Raw genomic sequence first — 15848 nt, 5'->3', positions numbered from 1 at the left:
ATGGCCACTTTGTTCCTCTCCAGTCTTTCAGCTGCTGCACTAAGTCATGGTTTGGCTTAGCATGTCATCCAAATTCCAGCTCATGGTTTAGCCCTCCGTGACAAACCACAGGCTGTAAGCCATAGAACAAGCTTTAGTTTTAGATCATGTTTAATGTGGAGAGTGCTAAACCATGACCCCATGTCTGAATGGCATGCCCATACCCTCCAACATTTCTCTGATGAAAATAGGGACGTCCCATTCCATAATGATAATTTAACTATTTATACCCCACAATCTTACTGGGTTGCCCCAGCCTACCTGGGCAGCTTCCAACATATGTAAAAACATAATAAAACATTAAACATTTTTTAAAAAACTTCCCTATACAGGATTGCTGTCAGGCGGCTTCGGGATCAGATAACTCCATACCCTCCAGTGAAAATAGGGACATCCTACCATACCCTCCAACGTTTCTCTGATGAAAATAGGGATGTCCTAAGGAAAAGCCTGACATTCCTGGATCAATTCAGAAACCGGGATGGCTTCTCTAAATCCAGAACATTCCTGGTAAATAGGGACACCACGCCCCAGTCATTGTGTTCCACTATTAACTGAGATATTAAAACAAGCGCAATTAAAATACACTAGAGATTCTCCATGGAGCTTTCCACTTCAAGTATCACTGCTGCTATATCCATTGTTATTTAAGAAATAAAAGCTGAAGAAACCTTGCACAGTCAAGATGAGAAATGTCAAAGCAGACAGAAGCAAGTCAGCCTGTCTTGAATACCTCACTTTCTGTTCAAAGGCTGACACATGCTTTGCCATTTGAACTAAATTACTTTCCTCCCTATTCATCAGTTGTTTAAAATCATTATTTCGCATTCTGGATCATTCTTAATTAGCCAAGTAAGAGAACATACCTAATTATATTTTCTCTTTGCTGTTTAATTAACAAAGTGTGACATTGTATTGAAACTTCTTGCCTCAGCATTGCAGTTGGTACTCATTATGTAATACATTAGAAGGCAGAAAAATCACAAAGAAAGTGGCAAGAGGGTGGGGGTGGTTAAAGAGGATGTGCGGGGCAGAATAATATTTTTGTATAGGGCTATTCTTTAGGGGGGACAAGTTTCTGTGTTATAATTAATTATGGCACTTTAATCTTAGTCTTCTGCCTTGTGTTGAATTTTAGATTGTAAGATGTGCGGCGCAAGGACCTGTCGTCCTATGTATAACCCGGAGGAGGAGGAGAAAATACTTCCAAAATTCACATGTGTTCATGTGAATGTGTGCTACCGGGGCATTTTTCTAAGAAAGCCTTTTTAGAAAGGTGCAGAATTTCTACTCCAGTGGATAAGGCTGTTTTTCCCCACTCCCACCTTGGGTGGATGTACTGCTGAAGAACAGCAAGGGAAGAGTGAAGCTGGGATGACCCCTAGAACTGTCACAGAATGGCAATGGTATGAGAGGACGGCTGATGCCCAGTTGGGGCGAGCAGTGGCAAGCCTACATTTTTGGGGCCCTGAATCTTTAACCCTTCACAACCAGCAATGAGATCTGGGTAACCACTGTTATCTTCTTCAATGGGATTGTTCCATGACAGATCACCACACCTTTACAGCATCTGTACTACTAAGTGTCAAACTTGGGGGTTGTTGAAATATATACCCCCCAAAAATCAATTTGAGTCATGCCATTCAAATTGGGTCTATTAGACCCCAAAATTTTAAGCAATGTGGACTACAGTTGCTTCTGTGGCCCCTCTGGGATTGGCGGCCCTGAAGCTGAAGCTTCAATATTGGATGGTGCCTTCAGAGCACATCTGTGGACATTTTGTCGAAAGCAGTATATCTTTTATCTAAGACAGGAGATGCTGTACCTGTAAAACTACTGGATTGAGCAGGGCATTAGACCACCAGAGCCCCTTCCAAGTTTAATCCAATGATTCTATGTTGTAAGACCTGCAGCGTAAACAGTATCAAAACCAAGCCAGACAAACCTTAGGACAACATGATGAGCAAATTGTCTTAGGCAAAGTGAACAAAAACTACAGCCTCATTTGTATATTGTCCAGTGTGTCTATAAAATTTATGATTCTGATAGTTGTGATAGCTCACAAGCATTTAGCAGTGGTCGCTATCACCGGCGAATTGCTGATTTAGATGTCTTGTGACAGCATGGCCATTTCAAAGTTCTTATGAAATGGGATTAGCTGGTTTCCTAAATCTGACCAGCAAATCGATATAAGCAACTTGGTAATGTGCATCTTAAAACAGAAAAAATAGAAAACAGATATTTTTGAGAAATACAGCACTGTCGTCCAGATGTAGCTACTGTTGAAACTGCCCAGCAACCCAGTGAAAAACAAAGACATTTCAACATTTTCAAATGTTATTCATTTATTTCTGGATGCTAAAAGGTGTAAGAATCAATAGGTCAGGTTTTTTCAGTTTACCTATAATAATTGCTACAGTAAATTAGACAGGTGTAGGATGATGTTAATGGACACTAAATACCGTGCATATTTATACTTTTCTTTTGAATCCTCCCCCACAGCCAAGTAAAAAGGTTTCCGAATTTCATAATTAGAATTTTATCCAGCTTCTTTCTAAGTTGCATAAGTAGTTGAGAGAAAATAATTACTAGGATTCTCTCCATAAAATGTATCTTCTGCCCTTCATATAATCTCCCTGTAATGTTAAATTCAAGATAGCGTGTGATAAACTCCAACTAGACTAAATGTGAAGTACTACACACATTTTCTTTAGGAGTAAGTCTAACTGAATACTTACTTCTGAATTGCAGGTATATGTGGTGGGGGATTGTAAACAGTGAAGTCAGAAGGAAAGGAAATGTGGAAAAGTTTTTGGTTTTTTGTGTTTTTAAAAAAGGTTAAGGACCCCTGACAGTTAAGGCCAGTCACAGACAACTCTGGGGTTGCGGTGCTCATCTCACTTTACAGGCCAAGGGAGCTGGCTTTTGTCCACAGACAGCTTTCCCGGGTCATGTGGCCAGCATGACTAAGCCGCTTCTGGCGAAACCAGAGCAGTGCATGGAAACGCCGTTTACCTTCCCACTGGAGCGGTACCTATTTATCTACTTGCACTCTGACATGCTTTCGAACTGCTAGGTTGGCAGGAGCAGGGACCGAGCAATGGGAGCTCAGCCCGTCGCAGGGATTTGAACCGCCGACCTTCTGATCGGCAAGCCCAAGAGGCTCAGTGGTTTAGACCAAAACGCCACCTGCGTCCCTGTGGAAAAGTATAGACAGCGATATTACATTATTAGCAGTGACTAGTTAAAACACACACACACACCCCAGTTGTTGCTAATAACACATTGGCTGTAGAAAACAATATGGGAGAGACATGTTTTGTTGCAGTTGGGGCAGATGAAGGTGCCCAGTAGTTGTGGTACTACAGAGATGCACCATAGCGTTTCTTCTCTCTGTGCTCCTCCCAGTGGTCATTCCTCCTCTGGTCACATTGCCAGCCTTCATGTCACATTTGCAGACATCTTTGTAATGCAGAATTAGCACAGACATTCTGTCATTGGTAAGCCAATTAACATATGTCAATCCACAAGAGATAACACTGAATCTCTTGATGAATTTTAATTCAGCAGTTTCACATGGTAATCTCCTTTGAAAGTTCCTCTGTTCCAGTATGGCCAACTTAAGGTCAGTTGCAGAGCATCCCAAGAGGCTGAAATATTCACCCACCAGTTTGGGGGGATTGCCATTTTTGATACCAGACTTGTTTCTGTTTACTCTTTTGCGTGCAGACTGGCTAGTTTGTGCTATGTAGAATGACAAAGCAGTGGCGTAGCGTGGGGTGTGCAGGGGGGGCCAGCCGCACCAGCGCAACATCTGGGGGGGGGGCGCTCGCACTCGCAGTGCTAAAATCAGTGCTAAAATCCACGGGTTAGGGGGCGCAAATTACTTGCCTTGCCCCGGGTGCTGACAACCCACGCTACGCCACTGTGACAAAGGACATCACTGGCAGAGGAAGGAATGGAAGACAAGTGAGTGATCAATGTTATGGATGACATTATTAGGTTATGCAATCATATTACTAGAGTAGACATAGGGACAGAGTCACATCTGGGTCTATGCACAGTATGTGAAAGGGAAATTGTCCAGGATGAACTGTAGGTCATTAATGATAGTTTTGAGTGTTTTTAATTGGAAGCGGTAAGTGAAAAGTGGTGGTCTGTCATTTTCTTTTCTAAGTCTACCCTGTAGTATATTATTCCTGGAAACCTAGGCGGCTTTGCTGATCTATTTCTTTACTTTGTTGAGTAGATATTGTAGTCTGAAGAACACTTGAAGTAATTTTTAAGTACTCCGATGGAACCCAGTAGGGCTTCGTTTTGAGAGACATGTATAGGATTGCAGTGTTAAACACCATTCTTTATTCACATCTATAACTGGTAAATAAGGAGTCCATATGGGAATCTTGAAAATTTTGAGCTTAAACGAGGCTTTGGGGAGGTAAAAACCTATGTGCATTGGGATGAAAGATAGGTTACAAATGTAATGAATACATATAAAATATAGTCTGGATCATAAACACATATTTGAAAAAATGCTTAGCTGATAAGCTGCCCAATATAGAAAAGAAATATTGAACACTAACTCCTACTGATATATAAAAAAGTATAAAGATGTATTTCCATCATGATAATTAAACCTAAAGGCATTTTTCTATAAGCGGAGAAGAAGTTTCATGATCCAAACTATTTAAAGAAAAAGGAAAAGAAAGTTATAATGAAATAATCTGGAGAGATTGATTTTTCTCTGAAAACTAAAGTAATAGGTCTAGGAGACACCATAGCATTAGAATGACCATTACAAGGAGTTGATAGAACATGACTTATTCCTCTAACTACCTTTTATTTGTTGCTGTAATGGTCTAGATTCTTGATGCTAATTCTGCCAGACGGCAGTGGGATATGACCTGCCTTCCCACTGCTTGATATAAATCTCCACTGATACAAATTGAGTTCAGCCGCAGTGAACTCAAATGCTAATGCTGGTAACATAAGGCAACCTGCTGTTTGTTACCAGAAAGTTTTTAACACTGCCATACTCCCACACACTCCCTTTCACAGTGTAAATCAAAGTGGCACCACACCATTAAGGGCTGTAGCTAGATTTACATAAGACAACAGTGCACATAAATAAGGCATCCATCAGCATCAACATTTTGTGATGATGCTTTCCCCCCCACACACACACCTCAAGGTTAGTGCTTATTTCCCCGAAACAAGAGGTGCCAAAGGCTCAGGCCTATGAGGAGGAATCGCACCCTGTGACCCGAATACTTATCCTATGAGCTGAGACAACATTACTCAGAGGTCATTTTTCTGATAATTTCTTTGAGATTCGTTTCCCCTCAACTCCCTGCCCCCCATAAAAAGATTTTTCCTTGATTTTTGTTTTTGGGGATTGCCATTTTCCCACTCATTCGTTCATTTATCTGGAAGTCTGTTTTCCACACACAAAAAATCATGCTCCAAGTGGTTTGCAGCAAAGGAACAGGGATGCATTTCAAACACTGTAAAAAAACAATTTCATAACACTATAACAAAACAATAGCAAATATGATAACATACTTAAAAAAAACCACCACAATCCAATACAATAAATATAACCAGATTACTGAAACAACAGGCAGCAACCAGCAGCAAAAACAACAAGGGAACGTCACATTTTCATCTTAAGAAACACCGCTTCCATGACATTGCTCCTTGCAATGTCCCCGAACAATGCTAAGTTGAGGGCAATGTGAGGGTGCTAAATCATGACCAGGAGGCTAATACAGTTGTTTTCACTGTATGGTCCATAAAGTGATGGTCCAAAAAACCCCCACAGAAAACACCTTTTATTGCGGGGGTGGGGTAAAGAAGTTTAGCAATGGTAAATTGGGAGCACCACTCCAATAGGTTGTTGAAACATTTCATCTTTCAGCTACCCAATTCAGCCCGAACATAAGTATGAGCTATAACGGCTGTATGGTTGGCCATGACAGGGATCTGCATAACCTGCAGGATTAATTTCACTAAGAAATCTGTTTCCTAGCCAGGAAGACAGATTTCCATAGAAAATTAATTTCTCCTTGTTTCAGTTTCAGACTCCAAAATGTCAATTAAAAACCCCAGAGGTCTTTGTGCATATGTATTTAGCACATCCAAGCACTCACAAGGCTCTGGATCCAGAATGAAAATACAGGGAAGGATGGAATCTCACATAACCTCATTAGCTAGGGGAAATTAGGCAAAATACATGAGGCAAAAAAATACAAGGGAAATTGCTCTAGCAGTTGACCTGGAGCATGTTTCAGCTTTTTAAGCAAGCAATTTGCAAACATTGTTTGAAGTATTCTCTTTTAAAAAGAAAAAGAAAATCACACATACAGAAATCTGAAACCTCATTTCAGGCTGTATTGCTATAACTTTAAGCACAGCATCTGAGGAACAGAAACAAGCCTACATCCAATTAGAGGCAGAGGTTGTTTATAACTAGCCTGGAGTCCATAAAATCCTAAACATTTTTGGAACTACTAAAGAGAAAGAAAAAATATTTTATTATTTCAACATAATTCTTATCTATACCAAATTTATAGCTAATAAAGAATGGGTCAACCAGCCACCTAACCACCTTTTTAAATTATGGTTTCTTTTTCTAGGTTTCTATTTTATCTGTAAGCCACCTTGAGTCCCTGTCAGGAGAAAAGGCAAGGAACAACAACAACAAATGTCCTAAAGTCCTTTTGACTAAAAGCCTCGCTACTCAACACTTGGTAAGCTTCCTGGCGGTATGGGGAGTGACTGTGGTGGCAGGGAAGGCAGTAGAGCTTAGTGGTGACTATAAGCTACTCACTCACTTGCAGTCTAACCTACTTCCTAAGACTGGTTTGAGGAAGTTGAAGCAGTCATAGGGAAAACCTTGAACACTGCCCTGAGCTCCCTGAAGACTGAGCAAGATAGAAACATAGATCAACATCTGTGAAGTTTACAAGTGGGACATAAAGTTAATCGCATCTCACTGTTGCTTGTAACTCACACCTGGAATTCAGTAAGGGAGTCTTTCAGGCTTTTTAATATGTAGGTGATATATATAATTACATCTCTGAAGTTTAAGTGTTATGTTCCCATCTCTAAAATAGGCAGATGTTTTCTGGAAAGTTTTCTACATGCAGTTTTCTACTTCTTGGCAATATAATGCACATCGTGTGTGACTTGACTTTGCTTACAGGGTGGCTGAGTGCATTGCAAAGGATGCTGCAGGTGAGACCCCAGAGGCATTTTGCCCTGTCCCACAATGGGAAGGAGGGTGTCTGAGCATGATTGAAAGCAGAGGGCAAGAAGCCACCATTCCTTTTCTATTTTAGCGTCGCTTCCTCTTCGTCTTTCTGAATTGCATCATGGTCCTGCAGAGTCCCATTATTTCTCTCTCTCTCTGCGTTTCCCATTCTGCATTCACCCTGGTGGTGCTCATATGTGCTCCTCTCTTCACACTGTCACCTTTATGTTAATAACTTCTCTTGCTCTTTCACCTTCATCGCCCTGTTTCTTTTGCATTCCCATTAGGATGTTCTGTCTCAGCCTGAGAATGGCAAAGGCACAGGTCTCATCTTTCCTTTCAATACTCCCACAAACTGCAGCCACACACACACTATTTCTCTTGGTCAATGCCTCTCCAGTATGTCATCCTGACTCTTTTCTTCCCCCAACAAACTGGGGCATCTCCAGAATCTCCCCCTTTTCCCACCTTTATTCGCTGCTAAAGCCTTATTTGATTGCGTAATCGCTCACCAGCCTTCCTTTCCTGTTGTTGCTTCTCTGAAGTCTCTCTTTCTCTGAACTATTTCTTCTCTTTCCTCCTTTTCTAGTTTTTCACAAACCTATTGCGTATTTGGATCCCAGTATTCCCTTTTGCCACTATCCTATGTTTTCCATTTTCCTTGAACACCCTTCTATACTCTTTCTAGCCAACTCACCTCCTTTTAAAACCTCTCTTTCTGCAGTGGAAAATTCCACAAATGGCTCCCCTCTGTGCTGTTTACTGACAATGTCCTCTCTCAAACCCCCATCCTTAACTTTTGCTCACCCCCATCCTTCCCTCTTCACTTGCATTCAGTATTACATAGGGCAGTCTTCACACATGTTGCACTCATCATGACACAGGGAGAGGCTGTACCCTGATGACAACAGCAGCAGCATCTTCAATGTTAGTGGGGCAGACCCAGTGGTTTTTTCCAGGGGGGCACAGGGGTACACATACCCCTAAAAAATTGTGAATCTAAGTTTGGCCTCATTGAGGGGCAGTATTTCAATATGAGTAGGAAAATGAGAGTACCCCTAAACATTTTTTTAGAAAAGAAAAAAGCACTGGGCAGACCTATTGGGAATGACATGACCAGCTTCTCAAAACTCATCCGCCTTTCCCCCCATCATCTCTAGATCATTTTGTAGGCGTTAGGGTGCCTGGGACTAATCCCCATGACACTGCACAGTATGTATGTATACTATGCCACCACCTTGCTGCCTTGCATTGGCTTTCAATGCCGTATATAGAGCCGTTCTCCAGTCCTGATGGAAATGCAGTATTGCCAATCACTTGTATCCCCCACTAAGGCTAAAGGGTCAATACCCAGACCTATGTTCTGTTTACAACCAATGAAAGAGGTCATGTTTGTTCTTCCTTAGGGTAGCTTGCATACCAAATTGTCATGTAGGATGCCATCATGTAACTTGCTACGAATTGGAGCTTTCATCCCATTGTGACTAGCAAGTGCAAGGAGTGCAGTGGGGGCAAAGTGTTAATGCCCCCCTTCCCCTGCATCATGGTTCTGGCCCAGTTTGCCCCCTGCAGGCTATTTGTTTAGCAACAATCAGCATGAAACTACATGTCAAAAGGTCTACTTGGCCTCAAGATGTGCATGTGCTGTGTCCGAAATAGTATTTTTAGTTGGTGTATTTTCACTTCTCCTTCAGTGACACATTAACCTTTAGCACGTTACTCAGAACCACAGGAAATACTCCCCTTGACCATGTTTGCAAGGCCTGGCACTGTGTCCCATGCACACACAATCCAAGGTCACATATCCTGAGCAAACTTAAGCTTTCCTCCTCAGTCCTTCCCAAAGTTTGCTTTTAAATGCACTAATGAAATATTTCTTTTCCTCAGCAGTCAGTTCTGAAATCTCCTTGAAGAAGATTTCAAATAATGTCAGCTATATTAATGTGGGAAAGTTTTGCCTTGGCTAATAGTGACTTGAGGCCATTTGTCTGCCATGAGGTAAATATTTAGCAGCAAGTTAAGGCAATTCAAAACCAGTAGAGGTTTTTAATCTCTAGCAAGTTCCCTTCCTTTACCCAATCTAGTTGCTGGCTCAGAATTCAGTTACTAATTAAGGACAGAAATTAATGCAACTGCTGCACTATTCTTACTAAGGACTGGGGGGAAATCTGCTTTCTTGCTAATTTACCATAAGGTGGTTTTAAAATGCACAAAATTTTCATCATACATTTAAGGAACTCTTGGCTACATATCAGACTATGTTTTTATAGAAAGGAAGTATTGCATATTGCAGAGTCTGCTCTACTTTATACAACCAAAACTTGCACACAAAAGTTAGTGAATATGCAAGTGTATTAAATATTAATCTTTTGTTAGATTGCTTGTTTTCCATTTCTGTACTAAATGTGGCCAATAACTATCCACACTTGTTTCCTTGTAGCTGCGGAGCTGGTGTTCAGGTAACCGGTTACCAAGACAACATATTGGCAAGGGATTATAGCAGACACTTGTATGTGTATAACTCTGAATAATGCAAACAATGTTAAGTGATACATTTTTCATTATGCTAACATAATGCACCATGTGATGCCATCTACTCCTTGCCTGTTGAACATGGCCTTATTAAGAATCCAGTTTCAAACCTTACCGGTGGGTATAATGATTGCTTTATTAAAACAATAAAAATACTGGTTCATACACTTTTTCAGATGAGTTCCATACACAGTTGGTGAAACATCTGTTCAACTTACTGTAATTCACTTTTAGAAGAAAATAATCATTGCCAAAAAAACACGTTTTCTCATACTAAGGGGGTGGGGGACAGTGATCACTCAATCTTCTGTGTGGGCTTATGAAAGGATACACCCACAATGATGTTTACAAATGGTTAGTGACATATTTAAGAGGCCTTCTACAGCCTGGGAAGTGTTGGTTTACAAATTTTCAATGTTCCTTCAAAATTACTGGAGTGGCAGCAATGCAGAATGTAAATTGCAAATTGCAAACCATTACTAAAAAGGACGTGGGTGGCGCTGTGGGTTAAACCACAGAGCCTAGGACTTACCTATCAGAAGGTCGGCAGTTTGAATCCCTGCAACCAGATGAGCTCCCGTTGCTCAGTCCCTGCTCCTGCCAACCTAGCAGTTCGAAAGCACGTCAAAGTGCAAGTAGATAAATAGGTATCACTCCAGTGGGAAGGTAAACGGCGTTTCCATGCACTGCTCTGGTTCACCAGAAGCGGCTTAGTCATGCTGGCCACATGACCCGGAAGTTGAACGCCGGCTCCCTCGGCCAATAAAGCGAGATGAGCGCCACAACCCCAGAGTCATCCGCGACTGGACCTAATGGTCAGGCGTGACTTTACCTTTACCTTTACTAAAAAGGAAAGCTTAATTTGACCCCATCAAATGAGCTTGACATCCACTAGAGGTTGAGAGATCAAAGCTGCAGGATAAATAAAAGGGACACCTTGTAGTGGAAGGGAGTAGTCAGAAATAAGTCCTGATGGTGCACACAGCAAGCCGCATAGTCTAAGCAGACGGTGCTATTGACAGCAGTCCCAAGGACAATGCTAGAGAGGAGTCAGTCATTCCAGTGATCAAATGCACATTCAGGTCCAATGCTATGAGAAAGATTCAAAGTCAAACCGTAAGGCCAGGTTCCCATCTCTGAAGAAGATCCAGGGTTGGAATCTTAGGGTCAGTCCCAAAATCGCAGTCCAGTGGAGCTCCCAAAACAGTCAAGCTGTGGTCTATCAATGGCAAAAACTGAGCAGGCAGAGTCTCTGCCTTACTTCTCTTTTTGTTCCTCCCAATCTTATTGAATGCACCTGAGCTTGCTCCAGCTGAGTAGCTGTGTCTCTCCACTTAACAAAGCCTGTGATTGTCACCTGCCCTGAGATTAAACAACCTGAGTGACCACAAACCTCTTCCCAGACCTAACGAATCCCATTATCTTCACCTCATCAGCTAGTAAGCTGTGCTGTCTTCTCTCGCCTGCCTCAGTCTCTTAAAGCAGACTTCCCACACCTTAGAGCCCATCATATTTGCCAAGAAGGGGTCACCACCAGTTCTGGGGATGCATCGACTTCCTCTGGCTCCCATGAACTGTTGGTTGCCCCTTCAATGTCCTCTGAAGTCCACTGAATACCTCCTAAGACCCCAACTTCCTCTTCCCCATTTTCAGCTTGTCCCAGTCAACGGCAGAGCAAGCCGATCAGGCACCTGGGGCGGTGCATGCCCAGCACCCAGGGGCAGGGCCAGCCACCCATGGGGCGTGCTGTGCCAGGGCAGGATGCTCCACAGGGCCTCTGAGAAGTCTGCCTGCATCCTCCCACTCAGCTGCCCTACAGCTGAGGGGAGGCGGCAGGCGGACTGTTTGGGGCAGTGTGGAGCCAGTGGGTCCCAAGCCATCTCTACTCTACTCTACTCTACTCTGGTCTCTACTCCCAGTAGAGATGCATAGCTTAGGTGTGCTGCAGGCCCCGCAGTGAGTGCCGCCTGGCATTTTGTCACCCCCCCCCCTTAGTGGTGACATCCAGGGCAGCCTGCCCCAACCCCCTTCCTCCGCCCCTGTGTACCAATCATGGCCTCACCAGGCTCTTCTTCCTCCTCTTCAGTGTCCTGCCAGTTCATGACACCAGTGTAGGCAAACCAAGTCTGAAGTTTAAGTTACCTTCTTATTTGGAACAGCAAATTATCACTATAAGGTAGCACCAGAGGTTGTTGTTTCCCCGCTTTCATTATCCCTTCTTCTGAATGCAGCCCCATGTGATGAAATGCATAGTTACCTACATTATGCAAAAACAATAGAAAGCTAGCATTTTCCAGGGCATGCTGAAATATCAGTCTGAGCACATGAATGTGCATTGAGGGGGGGGGATATTTCCCACAGGAGGATGATAGAAAAGCTCGTAGTAATGTTCCCCATTCAGAAGTTATTATTTATTTATACCCTTATACACTGCTCATCCTCCAAAGACTTCCAAACAGCTTGCAAGGGATTCCTGGGTTGTCTGCCACCCAGGAGACCACTTGCTGTATCATGTGCCTTCAGAACATTTTCTCAACCCCAAAAACTAAAGCTGCTCAATTGTTAACATGCTTTGGGACCGTAGCATAAATAAGAGAGCAATGGTGTACATTTATGCATACTATTTGCATGACATTGTCTGTATATTTGTGCAGATATAAGTCAATGGTACAACCTGCTCATCCTATAGTGTCCACCCTAATTGGCTGTAGCTCTTTGGGGTCTCGGGTTTTTGTTTCCCTAGTCCCAAATCCCTCTGAAAGCCTGAGGATATACTTTGAAGTGGAGATGATTGAAATGGAGACTTTTCACATGCAAAACATTGTGTCCCCTGGTTGGATCTATACTTTCCTCTTACAATCCCTGAAATCTGCATTACATACATACATACAGACATACATACATACATACTGTGTTCTTAAGGCACTGCAGAGTCTGTAAACAATGGAGCTGATGTCCTGCTTGTGGGAATAGAGGGAGAAAACAGAAAGGAGGAAGAGGAGTGGTGACATGCAGGGGCAATGTAAGATTTCATTCTGTTTTTTGATCCTGCGCTCTGGCGCGAGACAACTGACTGTGCGGCCAGATCACAGGAGCCAAAATGGGACATCCAGGATCGGGATCAGAAGCTGTAGTTTGGAATCAACTGTCTGGCACAACAGTCGGTTTCCAAAAGTCTAGCCTGGCTTATTCTTTGCTGATGTAATGCTGAGCTACCTATGCTGAGATTTTTGTTGGTTGGTTTTACATACCAATATTTGAGAGGGCAGGGGGAGTGGGAAGAGGAGAAGACAAGTTCTCCTCAACATTCATGCTTAGGAAATATTCTATAAATTATATTGGAGGAGGAAAGTATTGCTGTTCTTGACCTTATCTGAAGAGTGAGCATTTTCCAAGTTGGATGGTTTGTTTTCCCCTCCCTACAAAGTTCTATTTTGCATAAACAACCATCATCATTGCACTCTTTGATGCAGTGTAGAGATAATTTGATGAGAGGCTTATACAGATAACCTTTAGAATTTTCCTCTGTGGCACAAGTATCTATTTTTATAGAAACATAAATAGGAAAACAGAACATAGAGTGCTAGGTACTTTTACTATGCAGAGATCTTCAGTGATACTCTTTTTAATTAGATCTTTTTTCCGCATCCTAATTAAGCAAGTATTATCTTACTTCCACTGTCCTGCCACTCTTCATCAACCTCTCACTTCCAGCAAAATCATTTCTGGCTCTTGAATTTGCTGTTTTCTATGTACAAAGGCACCCTCTCAAGATTGTTCAAGCAAAAAGAAGCAGCAAGATGCCTGTATTTCTCTCTTGAGCATAATTGCCAACAAAACAGTTTAAAGTTGCTTTATATTTAACATAAATGTGATGAACTCTTCCTTTCTGTTTGTTTGCAATTACAATACAGTGGAACCTCGGGTTGCGAATGTGATCTGTGTGGGAGGCACATTCACAACCCACAGCATCACGTCTGCACAGTACTTCCGGGTTTGGCGCGTTCGTAACCCGAAAACCTGCAACCCGCAGCGATCGCAACCCGAGGTATGGCTGTACTGACTTCCACAGCAAACTTAAAGGTTTCCAAACAGAGCCACCAGGAGTCTGCACAAGACCAGGACCAATGAGAGGCGGATGCAGACTCCAATAACAATAAAAAAGGAAGATGGTACCATATACAGAATGAAAGTGATGAAGAAAGCTATGAAATTATGAAACATGAGCCCATTCCCACCCTTTTGTGTTTCCAGCTTCAGCTCTGATTGTTGAGTGCTATATAGACAAACAGAGAAGGCCTAAAACGGACTTCAAAATGATCCAGGAAGTTCTTTCTTTAGACATTGGTGCCATAGCACCAATATGCCATGTCCACATCCAAATCCCCCCATACATGGCTGCCAAAGCAAAATACATCAAGAGATAGGATTACTGTAACATGTTGTGTATTAAATATCTGACTGTAAGCACTATATAGTGGCTGTGTTCAGACAATGGTTTAGCCTATGAGAACAAACCTAGTCTGACTCTGACCTTCTTCATTCCCCATGGAGAAGCCACTCGCTATTTCTTAGCCTAACCTTCCTCACAAGGTTGTTTTGAGGATTAAAAGGAAAGGGCGAGAAGCATAAGCACCACCTTGTGTTCTCTGGAGAAAAAAGTGGGAGATAAGTGTAATAAATAAAGGAATAACCCTGAAGTGGAGGAGCAGTTCTTGGCATCAGGCAACAACATATCTAAGCTTGCAGAATGCAAGCTGTGTGTGATAGCATAATAATATATGCATTCATAACAAATTACAAGTTTCAAGATTATAATTTAGATCAGTCAAAAGAAATTCCTGCAGACTGTTGCGGTGGCATCTGTCTGTCTCAGGAGACAATGGAAGAGTGTGCCTTCAGGGGTAAAGTCAAACTATTGGAAAGTTACAGTGTCTGCTATGGCTGTAGAGACTGATAAGGGAGAAACATATTTTATTGCAGCTGGGGCAGATGATGGCATCCAGTTTTGCTGCTACACGTGCACCATGGCGTTTCTTCTCTCTGCTGTCCCGACAGCGGTCATTCCTCCTCTGGTCACTACTGTGGATACACAACTTAACTGTCTGTCTCCAAAATGTAACATTCTTCAAACCGTAACAGTAGAATTATAAGCAGAATACAAGGTATGATAATAGAAATGCTTCATTATTCATTTGATTCCAAAGGTAAAAGCAATTTCACACAAATCTTCTGCAGTTCTTACAATCTTAGCAATACAAAGCTGCACATATTAAATATAACCTATTGCATATAAAATTGAAGAGACAGCTGAGTTTTTAATATTTTCAATAGTTTTAGTGTCTTCAGAAGCATAAGTAGAGAATGCTTTTGTACAATACTGATTTTATTTAATTATTAGTTTTAATACACATACACAAAGTATTCTGCACTGGTTTATGCTGAGGTGTGCAATCATGACATATTTATGAAGTTTGAGAGAAATTCCTCCCGCTTTCCCTCCCACCCTATCCAATTCATTATCTACAATAAAGTCCTTGCAAAGTTTTCGAAAATTCTGGATGTTTCTCTGTTCTCTGAAAGTTCCAGAACAACAACCTGAATACGGGGGTTATTTATTTTAATTCTTGGGAGCTTTCTGGCCATGTATATTCATATCTGCACAGGCAGCTTCCATCTCTTTTAAACAAGCAATCTGCTATTCAGACAGAAAGGTGCCAGACGACAAGGAAAGCACTGGAGTGAATTACAAATTCCCTGTTTTTGCTGTAATATTCAAAACGTGAACTTCAAAGCTCACCTGTAGCAAGAGCTGAACATTCCAGGGGCTCCCCCCCCCCCTCATTGCAGCACATCACCTCTGAGGGTATTCTCTCCATCCACTTGAGTTTCTTGTACATGAGGGGGCAGGGATGTGCACCCCCAGGCATTATTACCTCTGCCAGGAACGATCTCCCCTCACCCCCAGATGACATGCTTAGTCTAGAATACACCACACCTGCTCTGTGCACTGGCAGCATATGGA

The 15848-nt window shown here is 42.2% G+C and overlaps 1 protein-coding gene across 10 annotated transcripts in view; it reads right to left on the bottom strand.

Annotated features, from left to right (window-relative positions):
- The window catches only part of LOC310658752 (uncharacterized protein), a 72515-nt gene that overhangs the window by 52397 nt on the left and 4270 nt on the right, over positions 1 to 15848 (bottom strand). For 4 of the 10 annotated variants that reach the window (XR_014502461.1, XR_014502462.1, XR_014502465.1 and 1 more), the window contains exons 1-2: positions 7989 to 8114; positions 6873 to 6962 (exon numbers count right to left, since the gene is read on the bottom strand). The exons of 1 other annotated variant lie outside the window; for it this stretch is intronic. The gene's annotated coding sequence lies outside the window, so the exon portion shown is untranslated. Of the gene's footprint in view, positions 1 to 1864; positions 1937 to 4656; positions 4723 to 6872; positions 6963 to 7803; positions 8115 to 15848 lie in introns of those variants that run through there. 5 more of the 10 variants (XR_014502463.1, XR_014502464.1, XR_014502467.1 and 2 more) reach the window with 4 other exon arrangements.

The sequence above is a fragment of the Podarcis tiliguerta genome (genome assembly GCF_965153285.1).
Source record: "Podarcis tiliguerta genome assembly, chromosome: 10".
Taxonomy (NCBI): Eukaryota; Metazoa; Chordata; class Lepidosauria; order Squamata; family Lacertidae; genus Podarcis; species Podarcis tiliguerta.
Note: the sequence above shows the minus strand (reverse complement) of the source record. Positions and strands in the feature narration are given on the sequence as shown.